Source organism: Xiphophorus couchianus, chromosome 19, assembly GCF_001444195.1.
Source record: "Xiphophorus couchianus chromosome 19, X_couchianus-1.0, whole genome shotgun sequence".
NCBI classification, from domain to species: domain Eukaryota; kingdom Metazoa; phylum Chordata; class Actinopteri; order Cyprinodontiformes; family Poeciliidae; genus Xiphophorus; species Xiphophorus couchianus.
The window spans coordinates 21,035,312-21,058,396 of record NC_040246.1 but is presented as its reverse complement, the minus strand read 5'-3'; the positions used below and the strand labels follow the sequence as shown (position 1 = coordinate 21,058,396).

The 23,085-nt window shown below is 36.8% G+C and overlaps 1 long non-coding RNA gene across 1 annotated transcript; it reads right to left on the bottom strand.

The window, feature by feature from the left end:
* Positions 1-10,843: 10,843 nt before the first annotated feature.
* On the bottom strand, positions 10,844-22,376 carry LOC114133781 (uncharacterized). Its single transcript, XR_003593272.1, has 4 exons — positions 22,244-22,376; positions 22,099-22,165; positions 11,032-11,170; positions 10,844-10,935 (listed from the first exon to the last, which is right to left on the bottom strand). It is a non-coding gene; the product is annotated as an uncharacterized LOC114133781 (long non-coding RNA).
* Between the last annotated feature and the right edge of the window lie 709 nt (positions 22,377-23,085).

Genomic DNA, 23,085 nt, shown 5'->3' with positions numbered 1-23,085 from the left:
AAAACACCGAGATGAAACGAATTTCCTGTCAGGATTAATCTGTAATTTTCACACTGATCATCATAAATCGGTTTTTAGTGAACCAGATCTGAGGCAACCTGGATATGACGTGCAGGTTGCATCATGTTGCACGTTGGGCCGGAACCGGCTGGGGAAACCGGCACTCTGTCTGTCTGCTGCACCTTTTTGCTTCTTAGGAAAATCGGACTGTGAAACGCGTCGACAGTGTTACTCAAAATGTCTAGAAGTTGAGTTCAGATTGTGTTTTTATATCAAAATATTCAGCTTCTTCTGTATCTTCTGGTAGTTTCAACTTTTGGTCCTTTTGGTCTTTGACTGCTTCTGCCTCCATCAACCTATAAACTTTATTCCACTTTTAAACAATTCATAAGATATTAGGCCATCTTCCATTGATTTGGCTTTTTGATATCTCTTATGATTCTTCAATAATTGTGATTTAAGTTTTATGCAGATTTTCAGTTTTTCAGTGTAATCTGATGACGGAGTGTGAACTCTAGTAAGAATGTCAAGCTGATTTTTCACAAATAAAATGCTGCTGTTTGGACATATTTCACTCTACAGAAACAATTTATGCATCAAAACGAAGCCATGGGCGTCTGCTTTGAGGAAATATGAGAATAATTTCTGTGGGTCTTATGGTTTTTTTTCAAACAATTCCAAAGCGCAGCCAAGTCAACTTCATCCCATTTCTTTCCTGTGTTTCTCCTTCCTGTCTCCAGTTGTCTCATCTCTCTCCCTCTCCAGGATCTTTGGTGCGTTCATCCAGCAGATTAGCATTCTGACTGCTGCTTTCTAAGGAACACCGATTTTTCTACCTACTGTAAACTTTTTCCTGCCAGTAGCAGAAAACTGACGGTCAAGTTGTGTCTAAAAAGACGGAAACAGACCAGTAAACAATCAGCAGATTGTTGTGCATTAACCAACAGTTCTACAAAATGCACCTTCCTCCTCATCTGAAAGCTGCACAGATGGAGCCGCAGACTTTAAAGCTACTAACTTTGTCTCATTTATATGTCTGGCATGGCACAAAACACTATCAGTGGTGTTTACTGAGTCCAGATTGCTTGTGTAAATGTCCGTTGCACACAGTTCGGTGTAGTGCATCTCGCTGACATAATGAGCAGCTGCTGGCGGCGGCTTCAGATGACACATGCATTCACACCGGCAGCCAGGAACACCATTACTGACATTCAGAGCGCAGCATGGGAACAGCCCAGCAGTAAACACATGTTTTCACTTACAATCACAAATGCGATGTTAAACGTCATCAATCCAAATGTACCGTTTCCAGCACCGTACAAACTGGCACAGCTCATCTTCCACCTGCTTCCAGTGGAGCAGCCTGGCTCAGTCCAGACACACCAGTTGGTTTGTTTTATGCTAAACGTTTTAACCCTTACAGAGAAAGCAAAACAGAATGCTTGGGTTCTGCTTTAACATTCTGTAATGTTGCAATCACACATTTCTGTTCATTTTAGAAAGATCAACACAAAGCTTTTAGTAATTAAAAAAAAAAAATCAAACTCCAGTCCCTTTGACCAGAAAGTCCTGTTTGTTTGTAATCAATCTCTGATCCGCTTACAAACCTCGGTCTCGGTTCGGTTTAAGTGAACTCTGGTTTGGCTTGAATGCATATTTGAACACTAAACGGACTGGAAACCGGAACACGGCGCAGGGCATTCTGGGTAAAATACAACCAAAACAATCGTGTTAGCCAAACGCTAGTAGGAGAAATGGCTCGTGGAAATCCTACTCTCCATTTTTGTTTACATTTCGTGAAGAAGAAAGTTGCACTAGGTATCTTCTTCAAGGTTTTTGTGTCTTTTTCTTTACTGGTTCTTGGTGCACTGCCCCCACAGGCAAGGAGGGGAACTGCAACAGCTGAAGATGTAACAAATATTATATTTGTTACATTCAACAAACCAAACTGAGTCTACCTGATGTTAAAACATCACAATTAATAATGACTGAATAATGCTTTTCCCACATAGAAAAAGCATTATTTAGAGAGTTTCAAGTTATTGCTACCCAACCATTTTAATTGTTTCTCAAAGAAAAAACGACCAAAGAGTTTCAAGTTGTCCAACAGTGGCACAAATATATAAAGCTATATTTGGCTGGGGAGCATCTGCAAACATCATCTTTCATGTCTTGACACAAATTCTCAATTGGATTTGCATCTGAACTTTGAATGGGCCATTTGATCTAAACCTCTCTGGCTCCATCTTTACCACAGTCGTCCTTCCTGAACCTCTGAGTTAAGTCTTCTGGAGGTCGAACAAGTTGTTAGTGTTTTCCTCTACACATAATTCTGCATTTATTCCTTAAGCCACAACGTTGGTCTTGTTTGAGTGGAGCATCTCCTTCCACATATTTGCTGTTTTCCTTACATGACTTGTGGGAATCAGGACTTTTGGCTTCCCTTCAGAAATGGCCTCCATTTTGCTTCCCTGCCTGGAAGCATAGCAGCTGTTCTGTCAACACATCGTCCCACCTGGGCTGTGGATTTCTGCTCCAGAGCTGACATGGGCCTCTTGACTGCCATCTACTTGATGGTTTCAAATCCCACTAAAATAAACAGCAGTTTAATGGGGTTTGATGTATACTGTAACAAATCACTACTGACTGAGAGTGAAACTTAATATGTGTAGTTTTGATGTGAGACAAGTGTAATAACTGAAAGCTGCTATAAAATGACTGGAACCAGTTTGCATCTTAGGAGAAATTTGATATTTGGATTAGCAAAAGTGGTATTAATGGTGAGTTATTAGGCTGGGAAAGTTTTATGGCCTATCCAAAACATGGTTATTACACATTTTGCACAAAATCTTTCTTAAATAATGAGATTTTAGTCTTGATCTGCTTTCAGATCCCAAATTCAGTGTTTACACTTGCATGTGAAAATAGCTGCAAACAAATGTGCAATCATACAACTGTACATCTTTGAAAAGCAGAAGTGGAGCCTCCCGCACAACCAACAGGAAAGCAGGGAGTAGTTTCTGAACAGAAAGTCAACAACAAAACACTTGTCTTTTCCAGCAGCCATTGTACAGCGCATGCCACTGTTAAGCCAGCTGACCAAATGTGCTGGAGCTCCACTTTGGTTGCTAGGTAATGGGTTGGGCTTTGCTGGGGTTGTTAGGTGAGCTGTGCCTGCTGATTTGTGATGTTACATTTGGAAAGTTTGTGAAACAGCTCATTTTTCAGACACCATAAAACATTAATTTATTGCCAAAAACTGAGTTGGTGTTTTTTTTAAGCGCTCCGTCTGTTTTTAGAAGCAGTTGACACCCAAATTGAAGGACAGACAAAAATGTGCAAAAAGTGAATTTTACACAAGTCTCCTTTAATAATTTAGCAAAGCACAGTAGTAAGAAACGTAATGCCAGCAGGATTATTACTCTGATCAGATATTCTGATGTCTCCCTGCAGCGTTTCGTCTTCAAACCCCAGTCAGTCGTACAGGAAGGCAGACGAGGGTCAGACAGGCACAACGGTAAATAAAGCTTCTTTAACAGGCTGAACCTTCTGGGTGAAGATTGCTCCACCTTTTACTTGGTATGAGTAGGAAAAATGAAAAAAGCAAGTGAGTGAGCAGCAGCTCTGACATAATTATACAAACTTGAGAGGTGAACAAAAGCAATGAGTTTGAGAGTATTTTCTCCTGGACACAACGGCGTTTCTTTCTACCTGTGAGGCGACTGTGGTGGTTTTTCACAAGGATCGCAGCAGCGTTTAGACTTTGACTTCCCTGGAAAAGTTTTGGGAAATTCATGAAAAACTCAAAACTCTAATTAGTTATTTTTTGTTGAATTCCAAAAAAATAAATAAATAAATAAAATCACCAACATTTTCACTGAATAAAAAATTTTAATATATTTATACATGATTTTCCTCACGAATAAAACATAGAACAACTTTTGGTCTGCTTTCCACTGCAAATATCTTCATACATTTGAAATAAAATAAAAAACTAACTCATAAGTAACTATTTAGATACATACGCTTGTTTTAAGTAAATAATTCCTTAATAATAATTTTAAAGTTTTAGTTCCACTGGCAGATTATTTCACTTTTAACATGTTGAGTCTTATTCCATGGGCACTGCGCCGTTGCCTGGCAACCCTACCCAGCCCAGCCTGTTACCTAGCAACCCAAACGGAGCCCCAGCATGTTTGGTCAGCTGCTTTTCTTCACTGTTTGTGTTGAAGAAGACACTTGTTGTTGGCTTACTAATCAGAAACCCAAAGTACAAAGTTTTACCAAGTATTTTTGGTTTAGCTTGAAGTGCAAATACCTTAATACACTTTAAATAAGACAAAACTGACTCAAAAGTATTTTTTCAGCAAGATAGAGGAGCTTGTTTTAATTAACTAATTCCTTATTATTGATAAAACTGTACTTGTTCCATTATTTTCCTTATAACAAGACATTTTTCCATGTTACAATGAAATAATCTGTCAGTGGAAATAATATTTTCTCTCATTAATAAGGAATTATTGACTTAAAGCTGCAGTGTGTAAATTCCACAAAAATATGTTTTTTCCATATTTGTTAAACCTCTGACCATGAAACAGATAATGTGTGAAAGAAATCCTCCAGTGCTACTAATGTGGTCTGCAGAAATGCACCGCTAACGGTCAGAAACAACCAATCAGAGCCAGAAGGAGGGACTTAGAGCTGTCAATCAACCTCATGTACACTACTCAATGTGCTAAAAACTTTTCACCATTACCTAAACTTACCTTTACAGGATAATCGTTTACCCATTATCATCTGTGGCTATGCTAATTAGCCTTAGCATTCGTGGCAGGCTATGTTGTGGTAAACCAGCGGGATTGGACTGACAGCATTAAGGCCCTCCTCCTGACTCTGATTGTTTGTTTCTGACTGAGTTCTGCAATTAGTACTGGGAGAAGGCAGAATTTTATTTTATACTGTCATGACACAATCATTAAACAATCTCCTATATCTTGCTAAACAGTTAGTGTTGCTTTATTTCTAGTGTACTAGAAACTAGAGGAAAGTACGTGGTGAGATTTTGTGTTATTGCTGTGAAGAAATTGATTTTTACTAGTTGGTTCCGTCTACATGTTCAAGACCCAAAAATAGTAAATGATTTAGTATTTTAAGAGCAGATCTGTATCTATTCCTGCTGAACACCAGATTCCTGCAGCTCAATAATCCTTGCTCACAGTGCGATTGACCTCTCCATAATGCCCCATACATTTTTAATAACTGACAGATCTGTACTACTAGCAGGCCACTCAAACACACGCTCTGTGTCAATGAGGCGCTGCTGGGGTGTGAGGTTCGGCATTGACCTGCCGGAGTCACCCTTCCAGGAAAACGCTGCCTCCCTGTCAGCGTTTGCCTCTCCAATGGATGCTGATGTGAAAAAAAGGCTTTTTTGCACCTTTTACTGAGTTATGATGTTTTTCTTCTTAGAAAAAGGTTGACATGTTCCAGCGCTATTGTTAGGACACTGACATTTAGGGATGAGCTGATGCTTACAAAACCTGGCTGCTTTCCTTTAATTACCTTGGGAGAAATAAGTATTGAATCCACCAATGATTTTTCTTTAGCTATTTGCAGAAATGTCTGTAACAAGCCAATTATTTTCCTTTTAAAAGGTAATCCACACCTGCAAAGCTGCAAAAACTCAAAGCAAGCTAAGAGGGAATATGCAATCTGTCAGCATTTATGTAGTGAGCAAATTAATTTCAGCTTTAGAAATAATTGGAGCCCAATAAATGTTTGCTCATTGCCAACGTATCACACAGGAAGCAAGTCATAGTGGGTAAAAGTGAAAAGCTTGTTGAAAACACAAGTTACAAATTAATTTATAAGATTTAGACCTGGAATCCATGAATGCTGACTGTGCAAGACTGCACTAATGAAGAAAAATTAAAGCATAATCTGGTCTGGACTTCGCATGTTGTGTGTCCTGCGTGATGACATAATGACCGTAACCCATTGGGGGCTCGTCCGGGATCCAAAAGATGTTTAACCCTTTCATGCATGAATTATGATCCTTTGTGTCAGAATTTCTTTTCCATTTTTTAAAATGTTTTTCTTAAGGCATAAAAAAGGTAGAAAATTTTTTTTGTAAAAATAATTTTTTTTATTTTTATGTGATCAATTGTAATTTTGTCCAAATACAAAGTTGTTATTTGAAAAATACATCAGTAGTATTGTTCCTTAGGGGTTATCTGATGTCACAATATTTTTTTTACTTGCAAGAGTCGTCTACAGTAGAAGGAGGGACCGGGTCGGTTCTCATGCTTTTTTGTCTGTCGGCCATATTGTATTTAACAAAAATAATTTCTTGCATTTGCAGCTGATGGCCAGTAGTTGATGTTATATTTTATGATGCATTAGTGTCCACTTCAATGGTCTGTGTGCATTTATAACATAAAAATCCACAGGAAGCACAAGAAAATGGCTTTTAGATAGCTGTCCACTGTAGTGACCACTATGCATGAAAGGGTTAATAACCCTTTAGTGTTGTGATATTTATGGGCGCGGTTTTGCTTGTGGTGGCTTCTGAATGTTTGCCGTGTGTTTGGTAAACATTTTTTGAAACAGATTACTGGGGTGTTTATGGAGCTACATTATTTAAATATGAGGGTAAATTTCCCAAAGTTTACTATTTGTTCGGTGCTTATTTTTGTTTTGGCGTATAGGATACCAAAAGTTTGAAATAGCTAGCTTAGAAACTGTATTCTTGTCTGTTTGTGCAGCACCCAATGACATTTTTACAGTAAACTCAACTAAATAAAAGCGATATTAGGCTACATACTGTCTGTCTGTTTTTTGATAAACTGTACAGGAGTTTACATGATCTTTTTGATGACCATCTTAAAAATTCCTTCAAGATCACCAATAATTCATTTACTCAAATATTTTCCACATTCAGTGGATTTAGGCCAAGGTGACCAGTCCAATTCTGGGGATTATTTAATTTCCTGAGAGAATTGAACTACTGGCACTACAACCAGCTTTGAGAAATCCCCCAAAAGTTAAATTCTCTCTTTTTTCTGAGACGACGTTGTTTCCAGCTGCTGGACAGAAACGTTGGGTGTCTCCTGTTGGCTCCGTTATTTTAACAAGTTCCACAACGATGGCCCTTAACTCGACCGGCCTCCGATCCTCTGTCGCGTTTAAAGGCCGCTCTGCTTGTTGGGATTAGATCCGAGCAGCAAAATTCAGGAGATTCCAGTGTAGAGTAAGGATTAATGAGCTCAACCTGATCCCATCGTTTCCACCGCACAACGCAGCAGTAAGGAGCTGTAGCCATGGCTGACTTGAAGCCTAACTGTAGCCTTTCATGTGTTTGTGCTGCAGGTGTGTGTGCAGCGCAGGAATGAGTAAATGGCAAAGCGGACTCTTCATTCCTAACTGCATTAGACAGGTGAGTCATGTGGAAACAGCATTATCCTGGGGCAAACTAAGGAGAACAGAGTCTCACTGTAGTTTAGAGAAAATGCACAAGAAAGAGCAAACAAAAAAGAAAGTCCATGCTTTAGCAAGAAGCTCGTTAGGAACTTTTCTTTTCTATAAATCCGACAGTGCTTGAATCTTTGGGTTCATTAATGTTGACTTAAGGTAAAGATTGGCTTTGATTGCTCTAATTGCAGCCCAGCTTAACAAAGACCGAAGAAAATCTGAAATACAGCCGTTAAGAAATTCATGAAAACTGCAGCGACAGCTTGCTAGTTAAAACAGATTAAATGCTAAAGCTGAGAGTAAAAACATGGGAACCTGATTATTGTTTATTCCACTTTCATTAGGATTGTTTTCACAGAGACAAATTAAAACAAATGTTTTCTAGAAGTGCCATTATTGTTAGTTAGAAGCCAATTATAAAATCAGATGTAGGACCGCAGACTGCTGCAGAGTTTTCAGACTAATAAAGGCAACTTTATTTATATAGCACCGTTCAGCCAAAGACAATTCAAAGTGCTTGTAATAAAATAAAACATTAAAAAAAACGAGAATAAACTTGTAATGTTGCAAGATTAAAGCCTTACATTAAGAAGAATAAAGTCAAACAAAAATAAGGTAAAATTACAAGAATAAATTCGTATTAGTTGGAAAAGTTCAACTTTTCAAATTCAGAAATGTTCTTGTTACTTCTAGAAAATTTCAGAGTTTCTTGGCAGAAATTTACTCCTTTATTTATTTAATTTTTCTGTCCATTAAAAGTCACTAAAACGCTAAAACGATGGCGACTCCAGCAAACATTCACAAGTTGCTTTGAAAAATTCCTGTTTTATAATTCTGGAGCTACTCGGTAGCATTTTAAATAATTTCAGACTGTTGCTCTGTAATTTTTTTCTCACTGTTTTTTGTTCTGGAGTGTCGATTTTATTTCAAACGGGTAGCAGGACAACTTTTACCACCTCTGTGGGTTTGTTCAATAAACGCTTCAGAAAGCAAAACAAACACACAGAACCTGGTTCAGGGATCCGGGCCAGGTGAGAATGTTGAACTTTAAAGAGTTTCTAATCAGTTTATTTTCCTCTTTCTGCCCTGAACACTGACACGCCAATCATTACAACAGAACAGCAGCAGCTTTGTGCTGTTATATTTGACTGTGTTTACTAAAGCGCGACGCTTGGGCCAAATAACCCTCATGTATTGTTCAGGGCTGAGATGGGACAAACAGATTCATCTGTGCTGAAACTTTAACGCCATCCGGTTTGTGTGTGTGGCAAAAGCAAAGAATGCAACAAAAACTAATCAGAAAAAACGTTAGAGAAATAAAAACGGCTACAACTGCAGCATAATCTGTTGGGTTTTGGAAAATGTTGTTTTTTTGAGTTCAGTATGCAGTAAAAACTTTAAAGTAAAGCTATATTCCAGCATGCATAATTTAAATGATCGCCACAAATACTTTAAGAGTAAAAATCAGCTTTAAAAAATTTACTTTGCCTCACCTCTTGCTTACTGTGTGTTTGTTTTTTTTTATCCCAGACTTTTCAATAATGGTTGTAGAAACATTGTCTATGTTTTAATTTTCAAAATGAAATTATTGTTTTGTTTTAACCTCAAGCTAAAAAAGAAACTAAAAAGTTGGAAGTAGAAGTGATTTCTTTACAAAATGTGTACAAAACTTTGTTTATGCCTCACTACAGTCATGTTTCCATTAAAAAAGAAATGCAATTCAGTTAAATTCAAAATCAAAAATACTTTATTGATCCCACAAGAAAATTAAATAAAATGTTGTAACTCAAATTGATTAATTCAAATGCTTCAAAGAGTTAATTTAGATAGTGATGACTGACCTGTAGCAGTCTGTGTTACAGTGAATTTGAAGAAGCCTCTGACTGAAGACTCTGTTTTTATGTTTTATGGAGAGGATGATCAGGATTGTCAGTAATTTTCTTGATTTTTAAATCAAACATAAATAAGTCTGTTCGCACATTAAGTCATTAAAAAACATTTTCCTACCACTTCCTGTCGTCATCTTTGTCATTTCCGCCAGCAGTAACATCCAATTGATCCCATGGCTCCTTCTATGAACATACTGCAGGTTATTGTTTAAATCCAGGTATCAATTCTGTAGACCAAAAAGACGATTCTTTTACTTGCCATCCATTATATCCGCGCTGCTGCAGCAAAACGATTCCGTTAAATGAAACCTGGAGATGTAGGTAATATTAATTTAGTCCAGTGCGCCACAGCAAAGGGAAAAATAGTCCAGAAAAACTGTTAAAGAACAACTCAAACCACTTTTTCTTTGCTTTCTGTGTCGGCTACGCTACACGCAGACTCGTTTCCATAGCAACTGACAACAACGCCACTTTATGTATCAGGATTCAACACCAATAAAGAAAACACTCAAACAATTCCCACACAAAGAACAGAACATTCAGTCCATTACAGTTTTATGTTTTTAGGCTCGGTGTTTATTTTTGCGATTATCAATAAGTGATCGGTGTGATTGATTAGCTACCACTGCTAGTAGCTAAGCTAACACAGCCGTGGTTGATTAGCCAGTTTAAACACCTGCTGTACTGATGATCAGTCAGAGTTAGTTTTTAGGTTGCCTTTTTTTTAACTAAACTGAAATACAGCAAATTCTGCAGCCCAATTACATGTTAAGGTTCTCATAGTCAAGCTAGCATAACTGAACTACTTCCCTCGTCCTTGCTAATTTTTTTTCTTGAAACTTTTTCCTGACCTTGTTATCTAGTTGTCATAGTGTTGACAATTAGTGGCCTTGCACTGTGTCCATTTTAATTTTAAATAATATGCGTACATTTAAGATTTAGAGCGTTATGTTGACAACCTGATAGCTAAAACCAATGCTAGCCATTGTCGGCTAGCAGCTTTTGGCCCTTCAGCAGTGTGTTAATATCTTGCTGATAAGTTACTTGTAAGTTAGTTTTGTGTTGTATCAGGTGTACTAAGATATTCACACAACTATTTAAAATTTGTTTGTATTATTAAACACCGTTGTGTTACCTGATTTATGCTAGCAGAACCTTTTGTATCTCAATGATTTCTCTGTACAGAAAGAGCCTTCCTATTGTAAATTTTGTCAAAACAATAAAAATATTGGAATCTGTGAAAGATCCTTCTGGGGCAGGTAGAAGATGTGAACTGAAGAAGAATGAATGTTGTAATTTATGCAACAAAACAGATTGTTGCATCTTTTGAATGTGTCTCTAAAGCCACAACAGGTAGCCAGCAAACATAATATGTAGTTTACCATTCTAATAAAGAATACTCCTCTGAGAACAGCAAAGAAAGAAAGAAATCTAATAATAAATCTAAGCAGCAGATTGTTGATTATCATCACTTTATTACTGCGTGTTTTCAAACTGGTGTGTTTACGTCGTGTTTTCATGTCTTCTTTTCCCTCCTGTTGGCAAACGTTAAAAGCGCCACAATTTATTGCAGAATCTGCAAAAAGTCCGAACAAAAGAGTAGAAAAAAAATCACTTTAAACGAGAAAACAATTCTCTTCTGGGGTTGAAACTTTGTTGTGCATAAATTGACCTGAAGGGTCAAAGGAATCCATTTGAGGAGCGTCGATGTTCTCATCAAATTCAGTCCATCAAAGTTAAAGTTGGGCTTTTGCCCAGCAGGAGTTCAAACTGATCCAGTGTGAAACGAGGCACAAAATGAGAAACCAAACCTGACAAAAAAGGACAAAACACAGATTTCACTGTTGGAAGACCCACAACCCGCATCTTCTGTTTAATGGTATCTAAAGATGAAGCTAGAAAAAATGTTCATTTCCTTTTTTTCTCACATTTAAAGGGGGCCTATTGTTTTTTACTTTCATTTGAGTTTCTACTGCTTCTAAAAATAACCAAAGTACTAAAAAAAAGTTATGGAACTAAAATATTTCACATTTTTTAGATTAATCTCAGAATTTCATAGTATTTTTCTCAAACATTTAAACTTTTCAAACACAGAAATTTCCAGGTTTTTTTTCCAGAAAATTTTTGATATTAATTATAAAATTTTAAAAAATTTCCTAGCAGATTTCCAATTTTTCAAACTGAACATTTTGTCAAAAAGGCAAATGTTTTCAACTTTATATATCCACAAATGTCCGAGGTTCGAATTTTGAAACTTAAAAATTTCCAGGTTTTTTTCTAGAAAATTTCTGAAATTAACCTCAAAATTTTTGAGTTTTCCTGGGAAAATTTACTCATTTCTTTTAGTCCCTACTGTGCATAAAACTTGAATTCTGTGTATTTATTTACAAATCATTCCATAATGCAATTGCACAATCATCTTATTAGCACGATGGCTTATTATAGCCACTGTAAACAGAAAAACAGGAGTAAATTTCCACTCAAAAATCTCAGATGTTTTTTAAAACTCTTAAATTTTGGGGTTTGAAAAACCAACACTTTAGAGAAAAAAAAAACTCACAAATTTTGAGATTAATCTAAAGAATTTTCTAGAAAAAATTAGAAAATGTCTCAGTTTGAAAAGGGAAATAGTTCTGGCTTTTGAAATTCAGAAAATTTCCAAAAGTTGAACATTTTCAACTTAAGATACTCAGGAATGATTTCAAGAAAATTTCTGAAATTAATCTAAAAAGCTTTTAGTTTTTGGGCAGAAATTCACACTTCATTTCTTTTTGTCACTAATGTGTTGCCATATTCAAATAACCACTTGGATTTTCTGCATTTATTCATAAATCATACTCAATTGAAATTGCGCAATCATCTTATTAGTATTGGAAGAATGTATTAAGAAATTTGAAAATGTGAAAAGTCAAAAATTTGCTAAAATATTTTACATTTTGAGATTCATGTCAGACATTTTCTTGTTACAAATCTTGTTTCTACTTACAAATCATGCCAGACTGAAATTTCACAATCATATCAAAATGTTCACAGAGAGAAAGAAACATGTTCCGGATTATATTTTCGTATTAATTGTAAAGTTTTAAGCCTAAAAATTATAGCAGTTGCGTAACAGAGACTCCCGTGTTCCTGTCCTGAACTGCCGAGTCCTCCGTGGGTCCACAGGGTCTTAACAACCTATTGCCTCACTCCTTTCTCTCCGTGTTTTTTATGTGTGTGGGTGTAGTTTCTTTAACTGGTGGAGGAAGGGAGGGGGATGCAGTGTGCGCGCTCCCATGTAACCAAAACTAAACCTGAACCGCAGATCTAGGCGCTACCTGGTGAATTTCCTCTAACAGTAACGTGGAGTGGATCTTCTGGTTTCGTCGCACGGCTGCGTTTCGCAACATGACCCACTCAAGTTCCGTGGACCGCCAGCCAACTGAACCCGGACCGCGGCGCCCGGACTCTGAGCTTTCCTCCGCGATGTGAAGTAAACCTCGGCACCGACTGCACAGCTGGAGCATCCGCAGAAGCTGCTGCGCTGAATGACTCCGAGCCTCGGCGTCCCGTTTGTGCGTAAATTAAGGACGCCGCTTCTGTGCGGTTTGCCACGTTTCTCCTGCGCTCCGCGTTTAATCAGAAAGCTTTGACTGAGCCGGGACGCGCACACGGTAAGTGGAATAACTGTTTAATGTCTACAGCCATTCTCTTCACCATTACGCACCGGTCTAATCTGTTTTACTCACAAACATCCTCAAAAATAACCGGAGAAAAAAAAGCTGAAACAAATCTATAGAGATATCGGTGCCAGGAAGGAGATGATAAGGTCCAAAAGGTTCCTGAAAATTAGGATGTTAGAGGCATCAGTTTGATGAAAACCTAAATGTTTTGCATAATAAAGTAGATAAAAGCAGAAGCTCCAGCTCTGTAAGGGATCTTGAACTCATATTGCTCAGCTTTTGTGTCAGACTGCATCCTAGTAAAAGTTTACAGGCTCCTTAATATGAACAACCACATTTAGGAGTTTGTTAATTCCTAAATGTGGTTTAATCTAACCTGTCTGTGCCATTACATTCTCTGTACCATAAATAATAATAAGTCATTTTTCCGCCACCTCTGGCGCCCCTCTAGCGCAGCGCCCCTACAGTTCTGCCCACTTTTTGCGCCAACATTCATTTTCCTTTGAGGCCGTTTATCAGATTTTTGCTGATTCAGTTGTTTTAAAGGGCTTGAAATCAGAAAGTTGTGGGTTCGATTCCAGCTTCCCTTTGAGCAAATGAATGTGCTGCAAGTTTTAAATCCAACAGAAAATGAAGGAACTCATTTATTTTCCTTGTTTATGCATCAAAGCGTGACGTTTATCTTATTTTAATTAAACAGAAAGGAACATGAAAGCACCTGCATGATTGATTCTTGTTTTGAATTCCTGATTTTTGGTGAATTTAAATGATCTGATCAGGTTCAGAGAAGGTTCTACTTTAATATCTGGGTTCACATTTGCAGCTGATTTTATGTCTAATATGAAGAAAGAGAGTTAAAATATTGTCATTAAAGTGAAATATTGTTGAATATTTGTGAGGAAAAAACAGCAGAAATCTATAACTTAACCCAATCCTCTGGCTGCCTGAGTTCTGAGAGACGTTGCATTGAGAATATTCTTCTCTGCATTAACTGGTGAAAAAAAAGGCAGTGAGCAGCCTCCAGTCCAATTCAAGCTGGGAGGAAAAATGGATCTGTCGTCTGTGCTCTCAAGCTTTTCAGAAACCCACACTGGTGTCTCTTCTCGGAGCGAGAGCCGCATTTCTGCTTTAAGTAGCCGGCTGATGCCAGAGATATAAAAAAAAAGAGGATGAGCGCTCTGATGGAGGGCAGCAAACGTCCCTCCATTTCGTTACCACATCTGGATTTTCTTCTGAATCAACGAAACAACACAACTCTTACAGATGAGACTTACAAATTAAAATAATATTGCTGAATAAGTGATTTCCCCAAAGAGCGATACAGTGTTCTCCCTTAACATCATGACGCAGCACATCATAAAGAAGCCTCATTACCGTCTCCTTATGCAAATTGTAAAATTAAGTATTAATATTTAATGGCAGTTTTAACTGTCCACCATCAGTGCATAGAGGAAGGAACCTCTAAAATAAATATCTGTTTACCTGAAGAGAAGAAAGCAATCTGAACAGAAGGAACAGTTGACATTGATTTGCAATTCACTAAGTCGCCTCAAGGCAGATTATAATTTCCCCGACAGAAAATTGAGCTAGAAGTGGATTTGTCGATCCACAGCAGGGGATGTAATTCAGATATGAGGGAATTCCAATAACAGAAATATAAGGAGAAACAACATTCAATAATGACAGAGAATATTAAAAAAATAGCACAAACAACGCTTACAGGGGGTAAAATCGGCTTTTTAAAAAATCAAAAACACACCTGAGGTGTTGCTTTGATTATTTCTTGCATGTTTTAGAAATATTTTAATATATTTCTGTCTCAGAGTGCGATTCCCTCACTCAGCTCCTTCAGACTAGTGGCAGGCAGCAGCAGGAATTAGCCAAGCTCTTTATACGAACTACTCCTCAGTCCAAAGCTCCTAAAGTAGGAGCTTCTTAAAGAGACAGAAGCCCAATTTCAAAGTCAGATGTAACGTTAGCTGCATTCAAATGGACCATATAACTGCAATTTGGAGCTATGAAAATACATTCGCTTAATGGAAATATGACAAAAAAACACCACTTTTTTAAATAAAATGTTTTTGTGTTAGCATTTTCGCATCACACGAGTCATATGATCAACAACTGGACGTTACTACTGGTGGAAACCACAAAGAAGACAACAGGAAGTGGTTGGAAGATGATGGTTGTTTTTAATTACTCATCCAGTGAACAAACTTATTCTTGTGTGATTTTGTTTTGCGTTTCTTATTAATTGGAAACACCGCAATTGTTTAATTGTGTTTTTTTGGCATTTGTGGAATATTAACATGAGTTTTGCTCACATTTGTAATAAAAACGCAGCTACTGTTTTGTTATTGTCCTATAAAATGGCACCATATGGCTGGAATAGACACATAGTAGTTCAGTAAATTTAGTTCAATCTGGGACCAAAATTGCAGAATTTGTTACATTTCCAGCTGCTTCAGTTTGCTTTCTCACTACACTGAGTCAAACGATCCAAGCTAACTGAAAATTTTCAGTTATTTATCACTCTTTTTGTGTAAACGTGTCCTGCGGCGCTTTGCGGCGTGTTATTCGGCTGAAAAACATCCTCGCCTGAGGGGGCGCTGCACCAAGAACCGCTGAAAGAAACAACACAAAAACCTCTGAAGAAGACAGTTCGGTAAAAGACCTCAAGCCATTTCTCCTGCTAACGCTAGACTAACACATTTGTTTTGGTTGTATTTACCCAGAATGCCATGCGCTGTAGTCCACTTCCTGCTTTTGGAGCGGCCTCTGGTCCACTTGGCGCTCACATATGCATTTGAACCGAACCAGAGTTCACTTCAACTGAACTGAGACCGAGAGTTCGCTGTTTTGGTCGATTACACATTCACACTTCCCCAAATGAAGCGAACTTTCTAGACAAACGATCTGGAGTGTGATCCACTCGGACTGGACTGTGCTGGTGGGAAGACAATTTCCTTTTACTTAAGAGGTCAGATTCTTGCTACGTTTTCTGCTTTTCGACGTTTCCAGTGGTGTTGAGACTAGGTGGAGATGCATCACTATCCGTTTCATCGTCTCTCTAACCGTTAATGTGACACAAGGTGAGCGGGGAAAGCTCGATCGATTGTTGACCCTCGGATTCGGGAGGAGCAGGTTGAACTCTGACAGCGATGCCCCGTCTCCCTGATCCTGCAAATGGACTTCATTGACAGGATCTCAAGGCTGCAGCCCAGAACAGGACGCTGCTTTTTGCAGATGATGTGTTTCTGTTTGCATCTTCTGACCTCCATGAGCCAGATCCTCTGAGTCTAAGGCAATTGGAAAAATGGGAATTTCACTTCGTATTGGAGGTCAAATCTGCCTATTTTGATCTTTAAGTTATGATTGAAGGAGTGGGAGACGGATAGATGGATTTAGGGCTGCAACTAACGATTATTTTGGTAATAGATTCTGATGATTAATCAATTCATCGAATTTAAAAAATTGGCACATTCTGCAGATTTTTCAATTAACCATTTAGGTCTTTTTGTACATACAATATTAGAAATATATTAAAAGATGCATATAATTCAATAATAAAAATAAGTTTTTTTGATAAAATACAACAACAGCATTCCTTTAGTGAACGCCTGATCATTTGTTGCAAACAAATATTAAAGCATCTGCAGTTAAAACATCTAAAATATTCACAAAGATTCTTTTGTATCTTAAATACAAAATGTTTATTTTTTGTACAGTTTTGGCTTCATTACTTCTCTGTGTCATTCTTTGAGCAACTGACCTTTTTGAGAATACTTACTCCAGATGATGATTAATCGATTGTTAAATTAGTTGAAAATGATTTCAATTGTTGATTAGTAATGATTAATTCGATTAATCACTTCTTTCCTAGAAGAATCGGTGCCCTATTTGCATTTCTGAATGTGTTGTTCTGTAAACAATTAGCCTTTTTTGAGTCTATAAGCGCCAGTTAACGATTAACTAATTATTAAACTAGTTGATGATAATTTTAATCATCCTTTAATCATAATTAATCATAATTCCTGTTTGCAGTAATGCAGGCATTTCGTAAGTGTGGTGAGGAGTACGTGAGTGAAAAAGCAAAGCTGAACTCACTGCAGGGACTATGCAGTAAATACTCCTTCTGACCTGAAGGGAAAAATACTGTATAAAGTCTGAAGATTGAGAGGGTGTGTCCATGAGGAGCAGGATCTTTGAGTCTCCCTCTTGGATCTATTATCCCCGCAATCCGATCTTGGACAAGTGAAAGCCAAAGGAAGGTTGGTCAGCTCTTCATAGAAACCAGAAAGGATGAGATAAATAAATAGACACAAATAAACTTTTCCAAATCTTTATGACTCTTTCTCCCACAAAAACTATCTGCAGCGATTAGTGGAGGCCTCAACTCTTTTATTCTCATCTTTCTAAATCAGTCATTTCAGTCGTCTTACTGTATTTATTTCACACAAGACATTTTCCTGTCAGGTTGTAAATGTTCAGGTGGAATTTACAATTTATTGCACTAAAAAATGTAACAGTTGCAACATTTTGAGCAATCATATATCAAGTTGAAGACCCTGTCTTACACGCCTGTAGTTCTGAAACTGCAAGGATTTTGGGAGGCAAGTTGTTTTTCCAGTGGGGTGAAAAAATAAGTTTATACTGAGGAGGATTGACTAGCTTAGCTTAATGTTTTCAGCTCAGCCAGCTGTAGTCATGTATCGACATTTCTCAGGGTTGAAACGATTAATCAGATTAATTGTGAATAACTGATTATTGAAATAATCGTCAACTAATCTAGTAATCGATTAATCACTAACTGGAGCACACAGGCTCCAATAAAGGCCAATTGGGGAGAAAAAAAAACATATTCAAAGAGGCAATTAAGTCAAAATTGTATAAAAATAAATACATTTAAGATAAAAATTTGTTTTATCCAGAACTCTTCAAACGTTATAGTTTTAGCTTCAAGTTCAGATTTACTATAGGAATCCTACAGTTTTGCATTTTAGGCAATAAAATGTTTATTTTCTAATTTAAAAAATAATTTGTTTATTGCACCTTTTAATATATAAAAAGGCTTAAATGACTCAATGTAAAATCAGTAGAATGTGCCATTTTCTATTCAATTAATCGATTAATCGTCAGAATTAATAGATTAATCAACTACTAAAATAATAGCTAGTTGCAGAACTATTCTCAGTATCAAATGTTAAGAAGTCGCATCAGCTTCAAACAGTTTTTACTGTCTTTTTATCTTTTAAACAACTGATAAAATCAAGAGTTCTTGTCCCCACTGATTTATTCAGACACTTAAAGAGTAAATCTTAAAATTGCAGTGACTTTATAGAGACAAACACGCCGAGGCGAAGCTGCTGTTACGGCCTGTAAAAATCCTGATGTAAAGGTCTCTGCACTGCCTTGTGGGATTTGAATAGCCCAGTCTGTGTAATGTTCTGCATATTTCCTTGATCGTTGGAAAGCATAGCAGGAATTTCATGGGTGTTAGACCTGGAGGTATGTTGTGAAAGCTATGAGAACAAAAAGCAGATCTAGCACTAAATTGCAGCTTTGTTGCACGATTTATTGTTTGTCTTTACTTAACGTAAACTGTGCTGTTCTGACATGTCACCTTTGCAGGATACTGTAGCAAAAATATCTTAAGTTATTTATCACTCTTTTTGTGTAAACGTGTCCTGCGGCGCTTTGCGGCGTGTTATTCGGCTGATCATGGGGCAGCATCTGTGAGGATGAGCTAAGCTGTTAAGCTGTAAAACAAAATCCACCCTGCGAATTCAGCAACTGTCTGCAGCAGCAGAGGAAGCAATATCCACATGTTGTTTGCTACGGTACCGATGAACTGTCAGAAACGATCTGGAGAAGCTAGAAACGCAAATAAAAGGTCTGCTTCAGCTGACTCAGCTGCTGACGTGAGTGAGAGAAAGAGGAGAACAGCAGAATAAAAAACTTTTCACTGCAGGACTTCCTCAACAAAATAGTCTTTGAAATAGACAATCTTAAAATAAAACACAAGGTTTTGTTGAAAATCTGCTGAACATGCAGCTGGACGTCTGAGCTAATGTTTAAAAAATAAACAGCATTCAATTTCTAGGAAACTGCAAAAATGCTGAAACACTGATTTCCTTTAAGTATACACCTGCATTGATCATTATAGTTGATGTTTATTTGCTTGTTGATTTTGTTGATGGCATTTGGAAAAGTTTTGTGTCATAATGATTATTTGGTTTTATTACGTTTTCATAGCATAATCTTAGGCGTTCACTTCATTTAGGTGCTTCTTAAAATATTTGGTTGGCACAGAAAAAAAAATTGGATGCTCATTTCTGTCTTTGTTTCATAACTATGGCTTTACAACTATTCAGTGTCTCACAACATTTGAGACTATGGCTGAAACAATTAATTTCATTAATTGATGATTCAAATAATTGTCAATTAATCTAATCATCGATTATTCGTTAAATGGAGTATAAAGACTAAAAAAAGGCCAATTACTGAAGGAATAACACACTCAAAGCAGTAATTAAACCAAAAATTTACAAAACCATATTTTGCATTTAAGATATATAAAAACTTTCTGTAAATATTCAAAATTTTATGAGATATGAGAAAAGAAAATCTCTTATGAAGCATTTTTTGCTATTTTTGATTAATAAGTTAATCCAAACAATGATCAATTGATCAACCCGACTCTGTTTTAATGGGCTGAACTTTTCACATGTTGATTTTAGAAGAAATTTTAGCTGCAGATCTTTTTCTACAAAGAAATGCTGTTATTGCATTTTAGGGAATAAAATGTTTGTTTTCTAACTTAAAAAAGGAATTGACTTATTTATCTGCACTTTTTAATTGTATTTCTACAAGGATATAAAAAGGCTTAAATTAAAAATCTGAAGAATATGCCAATTTTTCATTTGATTAATTGATTAATCACCAGAATGATTGAATAATCGATAACTAAAATAATAGTTACTTTCAGTTCTGTTTGCAAATTACATCAGACCAGCAGAAAAATATTTTTTTAACAGAAAGGTGGGTCCACTAAGGCAACTGACAAGACATTTTTCCCATAAGTGAAATAATCTGCCAGTGGAACCAAAACCTTTTTGTCAATATTAAGGAATTATTTACTTAAATAAGCTCTGAAATCTTGCTGTAAAGTTAAAAAGTAAGTTTTGTCTCATTTCAAGTATAGTAAAAATATTTGCACCAAAAACTAGACCAAAAATACTTGGTAATATTTTGTTTTTATCCTTGTTTCTGCTGCTCTTTTCCTTCCAGTAAACTTTCCAATAATCACTTGGATACTTTAAGCAGCTTTTTTCAGCCTGTTCTCTGAGTGGAAATATTTCTCATCATGATTGTGTTCTTTATTAAATTGGTGAGACATAAACATCAGGATCTGCTATTTGAATTTTGCTCTACACAAAATTATAAACATGATTATAAAGCATGAGTTTCGGTCTTTCTCACGCTCCTCACATGTTTGCTGCATAAAAGACGATCCAGGTCCTGCACTTCTCTGTCCTACTTATCTGGTAACATCTTAGAAAAAATGAAATCCTGCGAGCTGAAATCACTTTTCCTTTGAAGAGCCGCTGCCTTGATGGTCACGCCTGTTTGGAAGATGTGAGAGCTCTCAATTAGCTTCATAACTACAAAACGCCTGATGTCTTTGTTTCCTGCTAAGTAAACACAGTAAAGTAAATTCACCATCTTTGTTATGTGTTATCCATTCGGATGTCCTGGGGCTTTCGCTGTGATTATGGAGCTGGGATGTCTCTGCCTGTTGGCAGCTGGAGACCAAAACATGGAGGCAACAAGAAGCAGGATCCTAATGGCTCCCGACTCACCTGCTGCCCTGCGATTTATGCCCCAGGGCTCCCTGCCACTATCATAAAACTTCACATTTTAAAGCGGTAAAGTAAAGCTGTACTGTTTCTACATTAACTCACAACGACTTAAAGGGGATCCATTATGCAAAATAAATGTTTTGCAAGTCTTTGTTCTTTTAAAAACTCCCCAAGCACTTAAAGAAAACCATGGCAACAATAGTTAATGTTTTTGGTGTCTGGAAAATGAGCTGTTTGAAAAACGATTGTTGAGAAGCCAAAAAATTTTTTTTTGCATAAATAAGACTGGTACTAGTAAAAGTAAAAAGTAGACATACAAGAAATAAATCAAGTAAGAGTTAAAAAGTATTTGATAAAAAGTCTACTCAAGTAGAGTAACTGATCAGATTATCAATCATTTAACATTTGAAAATTACATCATCAGATGGACCAAAATATAAAGTTATTCTGGTATTTTAGTGATCATATGACTAACATAACTTCAAAATAACAAAATCAAGCAAAAAAAAAAAGTTTCCAAATCAGTTTCCTTCAATAAAAACTTAAACAAAAACTGCAGCTGTGCATCTGGTGAATGTTTGGTTTAAACATGTTTGTTTTTCATTCAGTGAGTAGAAAATCAAGAGAAGAAATAGTAAAATTACTCAAGTAAAAGTAAAAAGTATAGAGAAGCATAAATACACCTAGAAATATTTTTTCCCCAAAGTTAGGTAGTAACTAACAGAGTTAGTTACTACCTAACTCTGTTGATATTCTGGGGCGCTGTGCCGTTACCTAGCAACCGCAGCCAAGATGGCGACTAAGCTGCTGCCCCAAGAAGGCGCTGCAGCTCTCGTTAGGTTACAGGGAGTTTTTATTTTTCCAGGAGAAGAAGAACCTTCCCATTTAAAGTAGTTTATTTAATTAGTGCAGCCTACAAAGCTATTGTTTTTAGAATGAAGTAACTTTAATCTAAGTTAATGTCTTTAATATGGTGGTTTTGGGCCAATTCAAAATTCAAAATTACCTTCTCAAACCCAAAGGGAAATTAAATGTTGCTTTAACTTGTATTAATTCATAATCTTCAAAGAGTTATTGTAGATGGTGATGGCTGATGGTAGATTTAGGGGAGGGTCAGGGTTGTCCATAATTTTCTTGATTTTAATGTAAAATCCCTCCCTAACATTTGGTGTTTCCCACATCCCAGTAAATCTGGTTAATAATGAGATATCCAACCTTTTCTTCTGCCTCAAACGCATCATCTCATTTGTGAATCCCATGTGGTAAGAAAGTCTCAAAAGTCCTAAGGATGGAAAATCTGCATTTACCAATTTGAAGGCGTATTTTATTACTAATTGTTCACTTTATGTTGTACACTTACAAATCTTGCTATACGCTTGCGGATCTTATTGTACGTATTCAACTCTTGTTGTCCACTTTCTCAATCTTTTTGAGATTAATTTAGCTCCTTATGTCCAGCCTCGTTACCTAGCAACCCGAGCCGAGTTCCAGTAGCATGGCTGCTGGAAAAGACCAGAATTTGGATTTAAAGTGACAGAACGCCTTAAAATGGCTCAAAGAAGGCAGAACTAAGCAACTCAAATCTTATTATCTAAGAATGACTTTGTACAAACAAAATGTAATGAACATGTGTTGTATAGACCATAGACTTATCCTAACCTGTTCAAGGAAGAATAATAGGTCGCCTTTAAAAGGCTCTGTCTTTAGCTGACAGGCTGAAAATACCAAAGTGCAGCCAAGAGCCTTCCTAGTATTTGTCTTTTTTTCCTGAAAAGCAATCGACTTTAGGATAAAGATGATCCTTCAGGGAGAAGAGACAGATCTGGTCCAGGGAAATGAGGTTTTCAGATGCTGCTAATGTTGCTGCTGCGTGTTAATGATGTTTAGGTGTGCACAGGTGCTGCAGCAAACAGTTTCTGGGAGACACAAAGAAGGCAGATGATCTCAGCATATTTCACAAAAAGCACCAGAAACACGTTGAAATGAAAAATATAACGATCTAATCTACTGCACTGCAAAAACAGAAAATCTTATCAATGATTCTGGTTCTAGCAAATATCACAGTAAACTTGAAAAAAGACTAAATTAATAAGTAACTTTAAAAAATCAAAAACATTACCTATTAGTGGACACAAAGACACATTATAGGCTCACAGAGATTTTGCTCTACAAAATAGCAAATAACCAATTAGATAAGAGAAC